Here is a 17,214-nt window from a genome sequence, read left to right as displayed (position 1 = left end):
GGTGATGGAGGGTGAGGTGATGGGGGATTGTGAGGGGCTGGGGGTTGTGAGGTGATGGGGGTTGTAAGCGGATGGGGGTGCGAGGGGATGGGGTGCAAAGGGATGAGCGAGGGAAATGATGTTGCGAGGTTTGGCGAGGACATTAGTGAGGGAATGGGAAGTGAGGGGTAAACCATAGAATTCTGAGCACTGACGACTCTTGTGATTAGAAATGGTGACATCTTGGTGTGGGGTTTGTGACTGAGCATCGAGATTCAATCCCTGGCTTCCTTGTCAGCCTCCAAGCACACACACAGCCTTCCATCCCCTTCTCTGTGTCCTTAGTCCCAAGGGGATAATTCTCACCCATTTTTAGCATCTCCACTCCTCTACTGTAGATCCAGGAGGTGCAGTACCAGAGAGTAATTGGTGACGGCGACGAGGAGGATAAAGAAAAACTGGGGAGATATTTCCCCATCCTCCCATATGGTGAAGATGAGAAACTGAATGCATTTCTTGTTTTTCCATGTGAACCGGCCACCCCCTCCCCACTTGTGGCATTTTCTTTCTCTCTTGCACGAGCTACCTGTGCTGCTATCTCCTGGGGGGAAATGAGAACATTCGTGAGGATCTGGGAAGAGCACGAGGGCCCCAGATAATGGGAAGCTAGTGAGGAATATCCGACTGCCCAGCGGAAAAAGCTGCCAGAATCCTGAGGCCCAGAACTCCTGAGTCCTTCCCTGGAGAGGAAGTTTTTTCAGGGTATCACACCTACCCTTCTGAGCGCTGGTCTTTGAGGAGGTGTGACACCTGGCGGACGTAACTCTCGATCAGCTCTCTGTGGTGACATGCAGGAACATTCTCTTCCTTCCAGAGTTGTGAATGGGACCGTAACTGGAATCTGCAGCAGATCACCAGCTAAGAGATGGCCAGGCACAAGTCTAAAGCTCTGAAACCAAGGGGGACGCGGCATGAATCGTGGATCCAGACCGCGGTAATCGCTGTGTCTCAGGATGACCGCGTTAGTCACTGAGTGTCACGGACCATTCCCGCAGGTTATTGGGTGTCATGGACCAATCCCGCTGGTCACTGGGGGTCATGAACCAATTCCGCAGGTTATTGGGGGTCACGGAACAATCCCGCTGGTCACTGGGGGTCACGGACCAATCCAATAGACGAGCGACGCCATCTCCCACCATCCTGGCCCTGAAGTAGCACTTAGAATCATAGAATGTTACAGCACCGAAGGAGATCATTTGGCCCATTATGCCTGATTGGGCTCCTTGAAAGAGTTATTAGTCCCAATTCCCAGCTCTTTCTTCCATAGATATGCAATTTTTATAGTTTCCAATATATATCCAATTCCCTTTTGAAAGTTATTGAATCTGCTTCCACCACCCTTTCAGATCATAACAACACTGTGTAAAAAGAAAATCTCATAAGAACATAAGAAATAGGAGCAGGAGTAGGCCAGTCGGCTCCTCGAGCCTGCTCCACCATTCAATAAGATCATGGCTGATCTGATCATAACCGCCAATCTACTATCACAGAACCATCTCCTGAATCTAACAGAATTAGACACACGAAATAGGAGCAGGATCAGGCTACACGGCCCCTGGGCCCGCTCCGCTACCCACAGGGCATGACCAATCCGAAACTAGACTCATGTCCAAATTCCTGCCCGCTCCCCGTAACCCTTAATTCCCTTTACTTCTAGGAAACTGTTTATTTCTGTTTTAAATTTATGTAATGATGTAGCTTCTACAGCTTTTTGGGGCAGCATATTCCATGGACCTACCACCCTCTGAGTGAAGTAGTTCCTCCTCATCTCAGTTTTGAAAGAGCAGCCCCTTATTCTAAGACTATGCCCCCTAGTTCTAGTTTCACCCATCGGGAACATCCTCCCCGCATCCACCCGATCCAACCCCTTCACAATCTTATATGTTTCAATAAGATCGCCTCTCATTGTACTGAACTCCAATGAGTAGAGTCCCAATCTACTCAACCTCTCCTCATATGTCCATCCCCTCATCCCCGGGATTAACCGAGTGAACCTTCTTTGTACTGACTCGAGGGCAAGTATGTCCTTTCTTAAGTATGGACACCAAAACTGTATGCAGTATTCCAGGTGCGGTCTCACCAATACCTTGTACAACTGAAGCAATACCTCCCTATTTTTATATTCTATCCCCCTAGCAATGAAAGCCAACATTCCATTGGCCTTCTTAATCACTTGCTGCACCTGCATACTAACCTTTTGAGTTTCGTGCACCAGGACCCCCAGATCCCTTTGTACTTCAGTACTTTCCAGTTTCTTGCCATTAAGATAATAACTTGCTCTACGATTTTTCCTGCCAAAGTTCATAACCTCACACTTTCTAGTATTGTATTCCATCTGCCAAATCTCTGCCCACTTACTTAGCCTGTCTATGTCCCCTTGCATGTTTTTTATGTCCTCCTCACTCACTACTTTCCCTCCCATCTTAGTATCATCTGCAAACTTTGATATGTTACACTCTGTCCCCTCCTCCAAATCATTAATATAGATTGTAAAGAGTTGGGGACCCAGCACTGACCCCTGCGGAACACCACTAGTTACTGATTGCCAGTCTGAGAAAGAACCATTTATCCCAACTCTCTGCCTTCTGTTAGATAGCCAATCCTCTATCCATGCCAGAATATTACCCCAATCCCGTGATTTTTTATCTTAAGCAATAATCTTTTGTGTGGCACCTTGTCAAATGCCTTTTGGAAGTCTAAATACACTACGTCCACTGGTTCCCCTTTATCCACCCTATATGTTACTTCCTCAAAGAACTCCAGCAAATTTGTCAAACATGACTTCCCCTTCATAAAACCATGCTGACTTTGTCCTATTAAATGATGATTATCCAAATGTCCTGTTACTGTCTCCTTAATAATGGATTCCAAAATTTTACCTACCACAGATGTTAGGCTAACCGGTCTATAGTTTCCAGCCTTCTGTCTACTGCCCTTTTTAAATAAGGGTGTTACATTAGCAGTTTTCCAGTCTGCCGGGACCTTTGCTGAGTCCAGGGAGTTTTGGAAAATTATTACCAATGCATCCACAATCCCTACCGCCACTTCCCTCAAGACCCTAGGATGTAAGACATCAGGTCCAGGTGATTTATCCACCTTGAGTCCCATTATTTTACCGAGTACCACTTCCTTAGTGATTTTGAACCCACCAGTTCTTTTGCCAAATATCTTAAATATGTGTCCTCTGGTTACCGAACCTCCTGCCCGTGGAAATAGTTTCTCCTTATTTATACTAGAAAACCCCTCATAATTTTGAACTACTCCATTGAATCTCCCCTTATCATTCTCTGTGCGAAAGAGCACTAGAACAGGTGATAGAAATGCATGTGTGGGCTCTGAGGGGATGCTCAGTTTTACGAAAGAGTCGGGCAATATTTCACCTTTGCAATTATTGTATTAAAATTGACTGGGCACTGCCGTGAGCCTTTATCAATGGGTTCTGTGATACAGGGAATAAGTGTGTACAGAACTTCATACCTGGAATAAATAGACACTGATGCAGGGAATAATTGTGTACAGAACTCTTCATACCTGGAATAAATGGGCACTGCGATACAGGGAATAAGTGTGTACAGAACTTCATACCTGGAATAAATGGACACTGATGCAGGGGATAATTGTATACAGAACTTCATACCTGGAATAAAGGAACACTGCGATACAGGGAATAATTGTGTACAGAACTTCATACCTGGAATAAATGGACACTGATGCAGGGAATAATTGTGTACAGAACTTCATACCTGGAATAAATGGGGACTGCAATACAGGGAATAAGTGTGTACAGAACTTCATACCTGGAATAAATAGACACTGATGCAGGGAATAATTGTGTACAGAACTCTTCATACCTGGAATAAATGGGGACTGCAATACAGGGAATAAGTGTGTACAGAACTTCATACCTGGAATAAAGGAACACTGCGATACAGGGAATAATTGTGTACAGAACTTCATACCTGGAATAAATGGGCACTGCGATACAGGGAATAATAGTGTACAAAACTTAATATCTGGAATGAATGGGCACTGCGATACAGGAAGTAAGTGTGTCCAAAACCTCATAGCTGAAATAAATGGACTATAGAATAGTACAGCACAGAAGGAGGCCATTCGGCCCATCGAGTCTTTGCCAGTTCTTTTGAAGAGCTATCCAGCTAGTCCCACTTCCCTGCTCTTTCCCCATATCCCTGCAATGTTTTCTCCTTCAAGTATTTATTCAATTCCCTTTTGAAGGCTACTATTGAATCTGTATCCACCACCCTTTCAGGCAGTGCATCCCAAACACGCGTTGCATAAAAATGTTTTTCCTCATGTCGCCTGTTTTTTTTGCCAATCATCTTAAATCTGTGTCAACCCAAGAGGAATGGCAGCGTAGTGGTAATGTCACTGTGCTAGTAATCCAGAAGCCTAGACTAATGATCCAAAGATGTGAGTTCAAATCCTGCTAGGGCAGCTGGGGAATTTAAATTCAGTTAATTAAATACATCTGGATCAATAATGGCAACCATGAAACTATCGGCTTGTCGTAAAAACCCATCTGGTTCACTAATGTCCTTTAGGGAAAGAAATCTGCCGTCCTTACCTGGTCTGGCCTATATATGACTTCAGACCCACAGCAATGTGGTTGACTCTTAACCTGCCCTCTGAAATGGCCTAGCAAGTCACTCAGTGGTAATTAACTGCTGCAAAACAAAATAAGAATGAAATCGGAAGGACCACCTGGCATCGACCTCGATGTCATCCTCACAGAATCATACCTTTCAGGCAATGTCCCGAACTCCTCCATCGCCATCCCTGGGTATGTCCTGTCCCACCGGCAGGACAGACCTCCTATCGCCCTCCCTAGGCTGATGAATCATGTAGAAAACCACTTGGAAGAAACACTGAGAATAGCAAGGGCACAGAATGTACTCTGGGTGGGGGACTTCAATGTCCATCACCAAGAGTGGCTCAGTAGCACCACTACTGACCGAGCTGGCCGAGTCCTGAAGGACATAACTGCCAGTCTGGGCCTGTGACAGGTGGTGAGTGAAACAACATGAGGGGAAAACATACTTGACCTCATCCTCTCCAATCTACCTGCTGCAGATGCATCTGTCCATGACAGCAGTGACCACCGCACAGCCATTGTGGAGATGAAGTCCCGTCTTCACACTGAGGACACCCCCCATCATGTTGTGAGGCACTAACACCATGCTAAATGGGATAGATTCAGAACAGCTCTAGCAGCTCAAAACTGGGCATCCATGAAGCGCTGCGGGGCAGCAGAATTGTTTTCCACCATAATCTGTAACCTCATGGCCCAGCATATCCCCCACCATTACGACCAACCCTGGCTCAACAATGAGTGTAGAAGAGCATGCCAGGAGCAGCACCAGGCGTACCTAAAAATGAGGTGCTAACCTGGGGAAGCTGCAACACAGGACTACATGCATGCTAAAAAGCGTAAGCAGCATGCTATAGACAGCGCTAAGCAATCCCACAATCAACGGAGCACATCAAAGCTCTGCAGTCCTGCCACATCCAGTCGTGAATGGTGGTGGACTGTTAAACAACTAGCGGGAGGAGGAGGCTCCAAGAATATCCCCATTCTCAATGATGGTAGAGCCCAGCATGTGAGTGCAAAAGACAAGGCTGAAGCGTTTGCAACCAACTTCAGCCAGAAGTGCCGAGTGGATGATCCATATCGGCCAACTCCAGAAGTACGCAGCATCACAGAAGCCATTCTTCAGCCAATTCGATTCACTCCACGTGATATCAAGAAACAACTGAGCGCACTGGATACAGCAAAGGCTATGGGCCCCAACAACATCCCGCCTATTGTGCTGAAGACTTGTGCTCCAGAACTAACCACACCTCTAGCCAAGCTGTTTGAGTACAGCTACAACACTGGCATCTATCCGACAATGTGGAAAACTGCCCAGGTATGTCCTGTCCACAAAAAGCAGGACAAATTCAACCCGGCCAATTACCACCCCAAAAGTCTACTCTCAATCATCAGCAAAGTGATGGAAGGTGTCATCGACAGCGTTATCAAGCGGTACTTACTCACCAATAACCTGCTCACTGATGCCTAGTTTGGGTTCCGCCAAGACCACTTAGCTCCCGACCTCATGGACAAAGCAGCTGAATTCCAGAGGTGAGGTGAGAGTGACTGCCCTTGACATCAAGGCATCAATTGACCGAGTCTGGCTTCAAGGAGCCCTAGTAAAACTGAAGTCAATGGGAATCAGGGGGAAAACACTCCACTGGCTGGCACAATGGAAGAGGGTTGTGGTGGTTGAAGGTCAATCATCACAGCCCCGGGACATCGCTGCAGGAGTTCATCAGGGCAGTGTCCTAGGCCCAACTATCTTCAGCTGTTTCATCAATGACCTTCCCTCCAACATAAGGTCAGAAATGGGGATGTTCGCTGATGACTGCACAGTGTTCAGCGCCATTCACAACTCCTCAGATAATGAAGCAATCCATGCCCACATGCAACAAGGCCTGGACGACGTTCAGGCCTGGGCTGACAAGTGACAGGTAACATTAGTGCCACACAAGTGACTATCTCCAACAAGCGAGAGTCTAACCACCTCCCCTTGACATTCAATGACATTACCATCGCCGAATCCCCCACTATCAACAGCCTGGGCGTCACTACCTATCTAACGGCACTGTGGGAGTACCATCACCACACGGACAGCAGCAGTTCACAAAGGTGGCTCACCGCCACCTTCTAAAGGGCAAATGGGATGGACAATAAATGCTGGCATTGCCAGCGACACCCTGATCCCATAAACGAATAAAAAACAAGACATTGGAAACAGTTTCTCTTTATTTACTCTATCTAAACCCTTCATGGTTTTAAACACCTCTATTAAATCTCCATCTCTGCTCTAAGGAAAACAACCCCAGCCTCTCCAGCCTATCTGTGTAGCTGTGATCCCTCATCCCCTGGAACCATTCGAGTAAATCTCTTCCATGCCCTCTCCAAAGTCTTCACGTCCTTCCTAAAGTGTGGTTAATGAATTGGACAGAATATTTCAGCTGGGGCCGAGCTAGTGTTTTATCTAGGTTTAGAATAACTTTCTGGTTTTTGTACTCTATGCCTCTATTTATAAAGCCCAGGATCCTAGGTTTTATTAACTACTTTGTTAACCTGCCCCGACACCTTCAAAGATTTGTGCACAGACACCCCCAGGTCTCTCTCTTCTTGCACCCCCCTTTAAAATTGTACGATTTAGTGTGTATTGTCTCTCCTCATTCTTCCTACCAAAATTCTTCCTCACACTTTAGTGTTGAATTTCATTTGCCATGTGTCCACCCATTTCACCAGCCTGTCTATGTCTTCTTGAAGTCTATATGCATCTTCCTTAGTGTTAACTACACTTTCAAGTTTCGTGTCACCTACAAATTTCAAAATCATGCGCTGTACCCCCAAGTCCAAGTCATTAATGCATAACAAAAACAGCAGTGATCCTAGTACTGGGACACTGGGGAACACCACTGTATAATTCAGTTCAGTCCTAAAAATAGCCATTCACCACAACTCACCATTTTCTATTACGATAGCAAAATACTGCGGATGCTGGAAATCCGAAATAACAACAGAAAGTGCTGGAAAAACTCAGCAGGCCAGGCAACATCCATGGAGAGAGAAACAGAGTTAACGGTTCTGGTCAAAACCCTTCGTCAGGACTGAAAAAGCACAGGAAATGAAACAGATTAAAAGGCCAGTTTGGGGGCTGGGAAATGGGGATGAGAGAACAAAAGAGGTGAAGTTACCTTAAGAGGTATTCAAAACGAGACGAGATGGTGATCGGACTAGTGGAGGCAAAAGACGGCTCAGATTAGGTGTGAAATGCAGAATGAGAGACAGCTGCCATGTGGGAGAGAGAAAAGGGGGAAGGGCCAAAACAAAGGTGTGGATTAAAAATATATATAAAAATGTAATAGGGGCCGAGGTTATGATCTGAAATTGTTGAACTCGATATTGAGTCCAGAAGGCTGTAAAGTGCCTAATCGGAAGAGGAGGTGCTGTTCCTCGAGCTTACGCTGGGTTTCTGTGGAACAATGCAAGAGCCCGAGTACAGTGAGGTCTGAGTGGGAATGGGGTGGTGAATTAAAGTGACAGGTGACCGGAAGCTCGGGGTCATGCTTATGGACTGAACGGAGGTATTCTGCAAAGTGGTCACCCAATCTGCATTTGGTCTCCCCAATGTAAAGGTTACCACATCGTGAGCAGCGAATACAGTATACTAGATTGCAAGAAGTACAAGTAAATCACAGAGAGAGAGAGAGCGATGAGAAGGGGAAAGAGGAGTAGCAGGGAGAAGTGGACATGGGGCGATGTGTGAAAGAGATAGGGGAGAACTGGGAGTAGCGAACAAGGTGTAATGTCGAGGAAGGGGGAGGGGGACTGGATCAATGAAGTATGAGGAAAGGCAAAAAGAAAGAAAGGGAGAAAGGAAAAGAGGAGAGTGTGAGGGAGGGGGGGAGTTAGCAGAGAGGGGGAAATGACAATGCAAAGGAGACCACGGAACAACTGGAGGCAGAGAAATGAAGGGGGAGAGGTGTAGAAGGAAAGGGGAAGGACAATGTAGGGTAGAGAGGGGTACAAGAAGAAGGGGATGGGAACAAGTGAAGATGGAGGTCAAAAAGAGGGAAAGTGGGCATAGATGGAAAGAAAAACGAGGGGATATGAGACTGGAATGGAGGTGACTCAGGATCCTGATAAAGGCCTTTAAAATGATGCAGGGGTTTGTTAGGGTGGATGTAGAGAAGCTGTTTCCACTTGTAGATGAGTGCAAATTAAAGGCCATAAATATAAAATAGTCGCTAACAGATCAAATAAAGAATTTAGGAACTTCTGTACACAGAGACTGTTTAGAATGTGGAACTGGCTGCCTCCTGGAGGGGTTGAAGTGAATAGTATTAATGTCTTTAAAGGGAGGCTTGATGAGGGAGAAGGGAATAGCGGGATGTGAGAATACGCCGAGTTAGCGACCCGTTCCCTTCCTGCTCCCTTCTTATTTCACCTGGTCGCTGTTCGACGGATCCTGAGAGCCGAGAAGCGCCCGTCCCTGGCAGATCACTTGGGTCCCTGTTGAACAGAGTCACCCTGCTCTCTCCAGCAATGGTCTTGTGGGGAACAATTCTTCATCACCACCCATTATGGGGCGAGTCCCCAGGAAGCAGGCACAGCTGCTTCAACCGCTAAATGGATCAAACAAGATCTGGGACATTAGCAGTCCAGGAGATGAATATTCCCAACCAGCTTCCGAATAAAAGGAGCAGACAGGGGAGTGAGCTGCTCCGAGAGGAAGTGGCAAGGGACATGAGGGAGGGACACCACGATCACCTGAGTAACACTGCTCTTTGTATGAGTGACTTTTACACCACATAATGTTTAGAAGTGAATCAAACAATCTTAAACTGTGAGAAATAAAACAAGACGCGCAAGCTGATAGTGAAGTATCATTGAATCATAGAATTATACAGCACAGTACACAGTCCACATGGTCCCTTCCACCCCTCCACATGGTCCCTTCCACCCCTCCACATGGTCCCTTCCACCCCTCCACCCCTCCACATGGTCCCTTCCACCCCTCCACATGGTCCCTTCCACCCCTCCACATGGTCCCTTCCACCCCTCCACATGGTCCCTCCACCCCTCCACATGGTCCCTTCCACCCCTCCACATGGTCCCTTCCACCCCTCCACATGGTCCCTCCACATGGTCCCTTCCACCCCCTCCACATGGTCCCTTCCACCCCCTCCACATGGTCCCTTCCACTCCTCCACATGGTCCCTTCCACCCCTCCACATGTTCCCTTCCACCCCTCCATATGGTCCCTCCACTCCCTCCACATGGTCCCTTCCACCCCCTCCACATGGTCCCTTCCACCCCCTCCACAAGGTCCCTTCCACTCCTCCACATGGTCCCTTCCACCCCTCCACATGGTCCCTTCCACCCCTCCACATGGTCCCCTCCACCCCTCCACATGGTCCCTCCACCCCTCCACATGGTCCCTTCCACCCCTCCACATGGTCCCTTCACCCCTCCACATGGTCCCTTCCACCCCTCCACATGGTCCCTCCACCCCTCCACATGGTCCCTTCCACCCCTCCACATGGTCCCTTCCACCCCTCCACATGGTCCCTTCCACCCCTCCACATGGTCCCTTCCACCCCTCCACATGGTCCCTTCCACCCCTCCACATGGTCCCTTCCACCCCTCCACATGGTCCCTTCCACCCCTCCACATGGTCCCTTCCACCCCTCCACATGGTCCCTTCCACCCCTCCACATGGTCCCTTCCACCCCTCCACATGGTCCCTTCCACCCCTCCACATGGTCCCTTCCACCCCTCCACATGGTCCCTTCCACCCCTCCACATGGTCCCTTCCACCCCTCCACATGGTCCCATCCACCCCTCCACATGGTCCCTTCCACCCCTCCACATGGTCCCTTCCACCCCTCCACATGGTCCCTTCCACCCCTCCACATGCTCCCTCCACCCCTCCACATGGTCCCTTCCACCCCTCCACATGGTCCCTTCCACCCCTCCACATGGTCCCTTCCACCCCTCCACATGGTCCCTTCCACCCCTCCACATGGTCCCTTCCACCCCTCCACATGGTCCCTTCCACCCCTCCACATGGTCCCTTCCACCCCTCCACATGGTCCCTTCCACCCCTCCACATGGTACCTCCACCCCTCCACATGGTCTCTTCCACCCCTCCACATGGTACCTCCACCCCTCCACATGGTCCCTTCCAACCCTCCACATGGTCCCTTCCACCCCTCCACATGGTCCCTTCCACCCCTGCACATGGTCCCTTCCACCCCATCCACATGGTCCCATCCACCCCTCCACATGGTCCCTTCCACCCCTCCACATAGTCCATTGTGTTGTGTATGTACCCTTAAGAGTATAACTGGTCTCAGACTGCAGTACCGGCAGTGACCACCCCTGCATAAAAGGCGCTAGTGAGCCTCTGTGTTTTCAGTTTCCCTATTGACTTCAATCAGTAAAGACTTGTTTTGTTCAACTCCTGCTGTCCGTGTCTCAATCATTCATGGACATAATACTGGTGACGAGCAGATACGAACTTACCTACAGTCTGCACCACCTCCTGGGATCCATTCCTGCAGCGAAGTGAGCAGAGGTCGAGGCCAGAAGGAAGAAAGAAGCAGTAGAAACGGGCGTCGACCGTGGGCATCCGCCCCTGTGTTAGCGGAGTTGAAGATTGCTGCAGAAGCTGTCGAAAGCGGGGCCTGATTCCTGTCGACGGTGCTTCAGCTAATCGGGCTGGTGGCAGGTAGTACACTGATCCTTCCTGGGCTGCGGCGTTCACGAACTCGAGTGGGTGGCTTGCAACGGGGCCGAGCAGCGTTGTCGGGAAGAGGCGAGAGAGAGGGTGGAGCACACAGGGCGTGGCCGATGTTACGAAGCCAGGCTGCGTATAGACCCGAGAAGAGGGAGGCAAGAGTCCCACAGGGTTGTTCCACGACGGGAAAATAATAAAAAAAAGAAATATTAAACACGCAAGAAACCGCGAGGAGCTGCAGGTTGCAATGGGAACCGCGGAAAGCAGCGCTAGCAACAGTGAGGAAGAAGGCAAAGCGCAGGAGGCACCATCTTAATCAGCGGGGAAGAAGGCAAAGCGCGGGAGGTGCCATTTTGTTAAATCGGGGAAGAAGGCAAAGCGCGGGAGGCGCCATTTTAGATTTTCAAGATGCCGAAGACTGGCTGTATCACTGCCTTTGATAATACAATAGAGGACTGGACCACGTATGTGGAAAGAGTCGAGGTATATTGCGAGGCAAACGAAATAGCCGATGAGAAAAAGGCATCGGTATTGCTAAACTTAATGGGTGCTAGAACGTACGACCTATTGCGGGACCTGATTACTCCAGCCAAACCGAAGGCGAAGAGTTTTAACGAAATTGTTGCTGTCCTACAGGGACACCTAAACCCTGCACCGCTGTTGATAGCAGAAAGATTTAAATTCCACAGGAGAACTCAGCATAAAGATGAGAGCAATGCTGAGTACCTTACGGAACTACGCAAGCTATCAAAGCACTGCCAGTTCGGAGCAGGACTGGCAGATACCCTACGGGACAAATTTGTCTGTGGACTCCTGAGTGAAGGAACACAGAAGAAGTTACTCTCAGGGAAAGAGCTGATGCTAGATAAGGCTTTCAGCGTGGCAGTATCGTACGAAGCAGCAGCCAGGGGAGCTGCGGAAATTCAACAAAAGCCACAGGAATACGGCACCCACGAAATGACACGGGGATTTGCAAAATGTTATCGCTGCGGCAGAACTAACCATGACCAGAAGGACTGCTGGTCCAAAGACAAAATATGCAGGCAATGCGGAAAGATGGGACACATTGCACGAGTTTGCAGGTCTGGGAAGAAGACCAGTGACAACAAAAAGGCTACTAAGGAACTGTACAAGAAAGTACAAAAGATGACGGACAGTAGTTCCGAAGACCAGATGAGTGATAGTGAATCCGGGAACAGGAGACTAAGCTGTCTCAAACTTCACAATGTAATTGCAAAAGAGGATCACCAAACCATTTGGGTCACCCTCACGATAGCAGGGTCCCAAGTTAAAATGGAATTGGATACAGGATCAGCGCTAACCGTCATGAATCGACAAGACTACGAGCGGCTATTCTCACACATACCCTTGAGAGAGACATCCATCATCTGGACGACGTATACGGGGCAAAAAGTATACCCCAGTGGAAAAATAAGGGTTCCTGTCGAATACAACGGCAAGAAAATACGGAAATTGTATCTCTACATACTGCAAAATGGTGGACCACCGTTACTGGGGTGTGAATGGATCAGGAAGATAAGCTTAGATTGGCACTCCATTCATGCAATGACGGTGGACGGTAAAAAAGATGACAACGTCACTCCTGGATGATTGTCAACAATCTTAGCTAACGCCAAAGAGGTATTTCAACAAGAACTGGGCACTCTTAAAGGCGTAACCGCCTCAATAAAAATAGAAGAGAATGCAATTCCCAAGTTTTTCAAAGCAAGACCGGTACCATATTCAATTCGCCCAGCCGTCGAGGCAGAGCTGGAGAATCTGGAGAAGGCAGGCGTGTTGTCTAAGGTCGACTGGAGCGAGTGGGCGACACCCATCGTTCCTGTCATGAAGAAAACGTTAAGCAATAAGTCTGAGGAGCCACGGAAGGTTCACATCTGTGGGGATTTCAAGGTGATGGTGAACCCAGTCCTTCACACAGTACAATATCCTCTTCCAAGGATAGAAGACATCTTCGCCTCACTGTCTGGAGGGAAGCGTTTTACAAAAATTGACCTAGCACAAGCATATTTGCAGATGGAGGTTGAAGAATCCTCCAGGAAGTATCTCACGATAAACACTCACAAAGGTCTTTACCAATATCATCGATTGGTATTCGGAGTTGCATCGGCTCTGGCGATATGGCAAAGAGCGATGGAACAAGTCCTGCAAGGGATTCCAGGGTCTCAGTGTTACTTGGACGACATCCTTGTGACAGGTGAAGATGACAGTGAACACCTTAACAACCTAGAACAGGTGCTCACTAGACTACGGGAACATGGGCTACGAGCCAACCGCCCCAAGTGCGAGTTTTTTAAGAAACAGATATCGTATTGTGGCCACGTGATTGATGAAGAGGGGTTACATAAGTCCCCTGACAAAATTGAAGCGGTTGTTAAGGCCCCAGCACCTGAAAATGTGTCGCAACTGAGGTCATTCCTCGGATTGGTGAATTACTACCATAAGTTTTTGCCGAATTTGTCGACAATCCTGCACCCACTGAACGCCCTGCTACGAACGGGAGTAGCATGGAAATGGAGCAATGACTGTAAGAGGGCCTTTCAGAAGAGTAAGGACTTAATCACTTCGAGAGAAGTATTGGCTCACTACAACCCAGCACTGCCGATCAGACTGGCGTGTGATGCATCTCCCTACGGCATTGGGGCGGTACTGTCACGTAAATTCCTTGATGGTTTAGAGAGGCCGATAGCTTTTGCGTCACACTCGTTAACTTCTGCCAAGCGTAACTACGCCCAGATTGACAGAGAGGCCCTCAGCCTAGTGTGGGGGGTGAAGAAGTTCAATCACTACCTGCACGGTCAAAAATTTACTCTACTAACCGATCATCAACCTCTTGTCTCCATTTTCAACCCTCAGAAGGGCGTACCGATAATGACAGCACAACGGCTGCAGAGGTGGTCCCTTTTCCTAGGGGCACACCAATATGACCGAGTACAAAGGAACTAAACAGCATGGGAATGCTGATGGATTGTCATGCCTACCGTTGCCGACGGTGGAAGAAGAAGACCTTGCAGTGGATCCAATGGAGTTATTCCACTCGACCATAGTCGAATGTCTCCCTGTGACGAATGCAAACATAGAAAAGGAAACACGGAATGACCCGACACTATCACCGGTCTATGATTTAATGGTGAAGGGATGGCCAGCACATGGCGAACCACTGCTGCCAGCATTCTCGCCGAGAAGAGAACAGCTGTCAGTGTGCAGAGGAACCTTGATGTGTGGATCCAGAGTAGTAATTCCACCTAAGTTGACGGATAGAGTGCTCAATGAGCTTCATGAGGGTCATCTGGGTGGGGTAAAAATGAAGAACTTAGCCAGGGCGTTTGTGTGGTGGCCGTGAATCGATAGAGAAATCGAAGAGATGAGCAAGAGCTGTGCAGGATGCCAGAAGGCCCAAAACGCCCCACCACAAGCTCCTCTACATCCATGGGAGTGGCCCTCATCTCCATGGCAAAGGGTGCACATTGATTTTGCTGGTCCCTTCATGGACTCGATGTTTTTAATTGCGGTGGATGCACATTCAAAGTGGCCAGAGGTAATAAAAATGTCCTCAACCACCACGGAAAAAGCTATCACAGTTTTACGAACCATATTCGCCAGGAATGGGCTGCCTGAACAGATTTGCTCTGACAATGGACCACAGTTTGTGTCTGAAGAGTTCTGGTGGTTCTTAAAGAACAATGGTGTTAAGCATTACACATCTGCCCCATATCATCCAGCAACTCATGGATTGGCCGAGAGGTTTGTTCAAACATTCAAGAAGGCTATCAAGGCAATGTGTAATGAAGATATACCCCTACAACACAAGGTGGACAACTTCTTGTTTGCCTACCGGAATGCGACACATGCGGGTACCAACCTAACTCCAGCCATGGTGTTCTTCAATCGAAGACTACGATGCCGCTTGGATTTGGTTAAGCCAAATGTCCGACGAGATGTGGAGAACAGGCAGTTTCAGAATATGAATGAAAGGCCGACCAGGAGTTTTAAGATAGGTCAACCAGTTTTGGCCCGGGACTACCGCACTGAGAAATGGCAGCCAGGAACGATTTGTACACGGCAAGGACCTCTCATGTATACCGTGGACGTTGGAGAGAGCATTGTAAGACGCCATGCTGACCAGATTCTAGAGTCACTGGAAAACGTCAACTCCACACGACGATCTGATGCACCTGGAAATGAAATCGAAGGACCAATTGCAGCTACCGCAGAATCGGTGATATTGGAAGCAGATGAACCAAACAACGACATTGATCCCGACTCAACCTTGCCAGAAGAAGCTGATACCCCAAAGAGGCGTTATCCAGACTGAATCAGGAAGCCTCCTCAAAGACTGAACTTATAATTGCTTAGACTTAACCAATGTATCTAGCAACCGTAATTGTGATTGTAATTAGTTATCATTTAGTTGTTAAATGAATGTTATGTACTGTTTATCTAAAAGGGGAGGAATTGTTGTGTATGTACCTTTAAGAGAATAACTGGGCAGCACGGTGGCATAGTGGTTAGCACTGTTGCCTCACAGCGCCAGGGACCCGGGTTCGAATCCAGCCTCGGGTGACTGTCTGTGTGGAGTTTGCACATTCTCCCTGTGTTTGCGTGGGTTTTCTCCGGGTGCTCCGGTTTCCTCCCACAGTCCAAAGATGTGCGGGGTTAGGTTGATTGGCCATGATAAAAATTGACCCTTAGTGTTAGGGGGATTAAATACACGGGGATAGGGTGGGATATGTGTTGGTGTAGGGGTTACGGGGATCGGGTGGGATATGTGTCGGTGCAGGCTCGATGGGCCGAAATGGCCTCTATCTGTACTGTGAGATTTCTGTGATTTCTGTGAACTGGTCTCAGGCTGCAGTACCGGCAGTGACCACCACTGTATAAAAGGCGCTAGTGAGCGTCTGTGTTTTCAGTTTCCCGATTGACTTCAATCAGTAAAGACTTGTTTTGTTCAACTCCTGCTGTCCGTGTCTCAATCATTCACGGACATAATGCATTGCACCCCTGCACATGGTCCCTTCCACCCCATACACATGGTCCCTTCCTCCCCACCATTTGGTCCCTTCCACCCCTCCACATGGTCCCTTCCACCCCTGCACATGGTCCCTTCCACCCCTCCACATGGTACCTCCACCCCTCCACATGGTCCCTTCCACCCCTCCACATGGACCCTTCCACCCCTCCATATGGTCCCTTCCACCCCTGCACATGGTCCCTTCCACCCCATCCACATAGTCCCTTCCACCCCTCCACATGGTCCCTTCCACCCCTCCACATGGTCCATTGCACCCCTGCACATGGTCCCTTCCACCCCATACACATGGTCCCTTCCTCCCCACCACATGGTCGCTTCCACCCCTCCACGTGGTCCTTTCCACCCCTCCACATGGTCCCTTCCCCCCTGCACATGGTCCCTTCTACCCCTCCACCTGGTTCCTTCCAGCACTCCACATGGTCCCTTCCACCCCATCCACATGGTCCCTACAACACCCTCCACATGGTCGGTTCCACCCCCTCCACATGGTCCCCACCACCCCATGCACATTGTCCCTTCCATCAACTCCACATGCTGCCTTCCACCCCCGCCAAATGATCCCTTCCAACCCCTCCACATGGTCCCTGCCACCCCATCCACATGGTCCTTTCCACACCTCCACATGGCCCTTTCCAGCACTCCACATGGCCCCTTCCACATCTCCAATTGGTCCCTCCACCCGTCCACATGTTCCCTTACACCCCTCCACATGGTCCCATCCAACCCCTCTACATGGCCCATTCAAACCACTCCACAGGGCCAATTCCACACCCTCTACATGGTCCCTTCCATCCCCTCCACATG

Source organism: Somniosus microcephalus, unplaced genomic scaffold, assembly GCF_052327205.1.
Source record: "Somniosus microcephalus isolate GS21.2 unplaced genomic scaffold, FLI_Smic_1.0 unresolved_chr2, whole genome shotgun sequence".
NCBI lineage: Eukaryota > Metazoa > Chordata > Chondrichthyes > Squaliformes > Somniosidae > Somniosus > Somniosus microcephalus.
The sequence above is the reverse complement of the archived record's forward strand: the minus strand, read 5'-3'. Positions refer to the sequence as shown.